Raw genomic sequence first — 4692 nt, forward strand, 5'->3', positions numbered from 1 at the left:
ACCCTTTATTAGATCAAATTTTTTATTTGGTTTAAATTTTTATAATTATGATTTTTTTTTCTGCAAGATGTATGGATGACTGAGAGATGTATGTTAAAATATCCCACTCTGGTTGTTATACTTTCCCACTTGTACTTTTGTCAATTTTTACTTTATATATTCTGAAGCCTGTTTTTTAGTCTTTTTAGATATTTGAATTGTAAGATTTTGTTAATTAAAATATGTCATTGTGAAATGATACTCTATTTCTAATAATATTTCAGCTATTTTGTTTAATATGAATAAATCCTTCTAAGATACCTGTTGATTAGTATTTGACTGCTGTAGTTTTTCATCCTTTTATCTTTCATTCTTTTGTATCCTTCTGTTTTAATTATGTCTTTTAAAAATAGTATATACAGAAATATAAATCACATATAATATAGCCGGAAAATCTTTGGGGTTTGTTGTTTTTAATGGAGATCTTAATCTATTTACATTTTTGTAATTTCTATTTGGGGCTTTAAAAAAATCTACCATCATATTTTGTGCTTATATTTTCTTTATTGCCTTATTTTAGTGTTATTTTTTTATTATTAATTTTTTTCTTCTATTGTGAATTATATACTGTTTCTATTATTTTAGTATTTACCCTGAAATTGCAATAAAGAATTTTTAATTCATAAAATTTTAACATTAATCAATACCCTGATGTTCGTTACACATAGTATAAAAAACCTTAAAACATCTAACTCATTTTCCCTCATGTTATTCTTCCTGAATATTCTCCTTTTCTTCTTTTTTATTTCATAATACATTATTATTATTATTTCAATAATCAAGTACATTTATATTGGGATATATTTTTATAATTGTGTCCTTCCTTTCTTCTTGCAAGAAGACCTGCCTGAGGACAGATATGTGTCAGAAAGACTGGAAATGCAGGGCAGATGGTGAGACAAGACTTCTAGTGAGCAAGTCTCAAGGAGACATCTGAGAGCCAATGGTCAAGGCCGAGCTTCCCAGAGGGGAAGCACACATACAGCCTGCCTAGGATTCTCTCACCTACATCTTCCTGCCTGTCAGTGACATCCCAGAACCCCAGAGTGAGCTCCTATTCTGACCCCAAGGCCACAGAAGCACAGCAGCATGGGCAAGGGCGGTTGGATTATTAGTAGGTCCGCTGTGCTGTCAAGTAGAAGGAAATGACCTTCCCTGTGACAGTTCCCATCTTCTAATTTTTAAAAATTCTTTATTGTTTGAAGTACTACATGAGTCTCCTTTTCCCCCCATTGACCTCTCTCTCCGTCCCCCTCTCCCAAGCATAAGCCCTCACCTCTCTACGGTCTGTGTCAATTAGTTTTGCTCATATGCATGCATACAAATCCTTTGGTTGATCTCTTACCCCTTCACCCCCTCTCCCACCTTCCCTCATAGGTTGTAAAATCTGTTCAATGCTTTTATGACTCTGGTTCTATTTTTGCTCATCAGTTTATGTTGTTCATTATATTTCACAAATGAGTGAGATCATGTGATATTTATCTTTCTCTGACTGGCTTATTTCACTTAGCATAATGCTCTCTAATTCCATCCATGCTGTTGCAAATGGTAAGAATTCCTTCTTTTTTACAGCAACATAGAATTTCATTATGTATATTATGCCCTGATGGGCACATACCTTTTCATCCTGCCTTATAGCTACACACATAGTTTACGTGTGGTCATGCACAAAGATTAGAAGAGTTGCAAGAGTGAAATCATGTCACATTTGTATCATCACAGGGTCTAATATGGTGCCCTTCATCAAGGAGGGGTCAAAAAGTAGGTCAGTTGACAAATAGTTATGGTTCAGTGTTAAATGCCAGGACTGTGCTACAGTCAGAGATGTTCTATAGGAAGAAGTTTGATCCTGAGGTTTGATGCATGTTCTAGTTTCCAGAGGCTGCTACAAAAAAGCACTACAAATGGAGTGGCCTAAAACAGAAATGTATTTTCCCACAGTTCTGGAGGCTGGAAGTCCAAGTCCAGGTGTTGGCAGGGTTGGTTCCTTCTGAGGCCTGTAAGGAGACTCTTCCGGACCTCTCTTGTAGCTGCTGGTGGTCTCAGGTATTCCATCGCTTGTAGATGGTGTGCTTTCTATCTTCACAATATCTTCCCTCTGTATGTGATGTCCAAGTTCTCATTTCCTATGTTTATAAGGACATAATGTACTAGTATTAGGATCCATCCCAGTGGCATCATTGTAATCATTTGCAAAGACCTAATTTTCAGATAAGTTCACATTCAAAGGTACTAGGCTTTGGGACTTTGGTATTGGGGGGGATTGGGGAGGGTAGACACAATTCAGCCCAAAATGAGCAGTGTCTGGACTCAGAGGAAGGGCATTCCAGGCTGTAGACAGAAAATGAGCCAAGGCGTGGAGATGGAAAGGGAAGTGATTTCATATGCTTGAAAGTGATTGGTGTCACATGACTGTGATTAAGGTGATATAATGAATATAAATGCATCTGAAGAATGTGCCTATGAACATGAGATTTGTTTAAGTAATGTAAATTCCCAGTGTAGATTCTGATTCACTTTATTTCTCTGGTTCTGCCTTTTTTTTTTTTTTTTTTTTTTTGCATTTCAAGAGGTTACAGTTGGCATGACATGCTGCCCGAGTACATTCAGCGTCTCCTCTGGTTTTGCAGAGAGGCGAGGCAATGCCAGATGTGATAGGGCCCCCTTTGAGACAGGTTGGTGGCACCTTTGATCATGAAGAGAGAAGTCAGCACAGATGGGCTCTCAGAAAGGGAGACTGAAGCCTCAGCCATCAACTCCTCCTAGAGCATTATGTAAACCATGCTCATTACCTATTCTGCAAGCACAGAGTTCTGTCCTGGATCGACTGCTCCTGAGAGACTGGCATCTGCAGTCTGCTCTAGGCTAAGAGTAGAGTTTGTCACATGTCACCTTCACTCAAGCACCACCTAATCCTTCAGCATGCCCCAGACATGACCCAGCTGCCATTTTTGAGAAACACCACATGGCCACATGCAAACAATGGACACTTCCCAAATGGTTTTGTGTTTTTTTCTTTGTATCAGTGATGGAGGTGATGATGGCCAGGGTGCAGGGCAGATCTCTGATGGTGATGGTCATAGTGCTGGTGATAGTGACAGTGGAAAATGTAGGGTCTTGATCCATTACTTTAATGAGTGTACATGAGCCTGAAGGTTGATGAGAAATGGCACCAGGATGTAAAAAGTCTTACATCCTTTCTAATGCCTGGCCCAGAACTCTTCTACAGTATCTGCCAACTGGATAAATAAATATTCAATATGATCAATTTCTATCAAGTTCAGAGTTCCATGCTTAGGAATTGAATCTTCCCTCTGCAACTTATGAATGTTGTGATCCTACAGAATTTATAGCCGAAAATCTTGACACTATCTGGACAACACAAGCCATCAATTAAGGAGCTCTATTGGTAGCAGTATTATCCTAATTGGAATTTATTTTTTTAAACTAAAGTCTCTACAGACTAGTTATAGAGGCTATGATCCTCCTTGCCCACTTTAAATACCAGCATGGAAGTGGGTGAACTGAGGAGGTGCTAATTGGCCTCTGCAATCAACACCCATCTGTTTCTGCCCCTACACAATGCTAACAGTGGCACTGCAATGAGTATGGCAAGTTATAAATGACCAACATGCCAATAAGTGACTCAGCAATAAAGAACTGGAATTATTGTTATTCATTCAATAAATTGAACCTCCTTAGCTGTGACTCATATTCCTAAGCCCTTTATCTCAGGGAAGCCCTTTATCTCAGCCCTAACCTCAAACACCACCTTCACCTCCCTGTTGCAGCACTTCTCAGAGAAGGAGGAGGAGAGAGAAGGTGCAGAGAAGGGTCAGGGCCTCACCTCCAGAAATTCTTTGTTGGCTTGAACTGGATTGCCTTCCTGACTGTTTCTCATCTATTTCTTTTTCTTCTCTGCTGCTTGTCTGCTTCTTTCTATCCCCTCCCCACTCCCTCAGTGAGGTATTAAACTAACTCATCTCATTTCTCCCCAGATGAGAAGGGGGACCGTATTCAGGAAAAAAAGTCCATTTAAAAATCCTTATGAAGGTATTTTGTATATTTCAAGAGAGTGTTAAGTAACTAGCTCAGAGGGAAAATCCTGCCCATACTGGGTGTTAGGTCAGAGATTATTCATCCAGAATGAAAGTTCTCTCTCTCTCTCTCTCTCTCTCTCTCTCTCTCTCTCTCTCTCTCTCTCTCTCTCTCACACACACACACACACACACACACACACACGAGAGAGAGAGAGAGAGAGAGAGAGAGAGAGAGAGAGAAGGCCATCAGATTTAACAAACTTTATTAAGCAGCTCTTGAGGGTGAGGGTGAGGTGACAGTAGTTTAGGAGAGGAGACAGGTGCACAGGCTAGAGCTATGCCCTAGGCAGGGTGATCAATGCTCTAATGGAGGTAAAACATTTTGCTGTGAGAACCCAAATGAGTCCAGCTGGGAGGCTTGCAAAAGTCAGCTGCAGCCCATTTCAATCAGAGCTTTGTTTTTCCCAGCTTTGTCAGTCGCTGATTGTCTCAATTTTGGTTAGCTCTGAATCAGCTGTTAGCATTGTGGCTCTCACCAGACCAGCTATGCTTCTATGTTTCTTAATAATAGCTCACATTTATTTAGTGCAGCTTTTCCACAGCCTCTCTATGC

The sequence above is a fragment of the Myotis myotis genome, unplaced genomic scaffold (genome assembly GCF_014108235.1).
Source record: "Myotis myotis isolate mMyoMyo1 unplaced genomic scaffold, mMyoMyo1.p scaffold_m19_p_3, whole genome shotgun sequence".
Taxonomy (NCBI): domain Eukaryota; kingdom Metazoa; phylum Chordata; class Mammalia; order Chiroptera; family Vespertilionidae; genus Myotis; species Myotis myotis.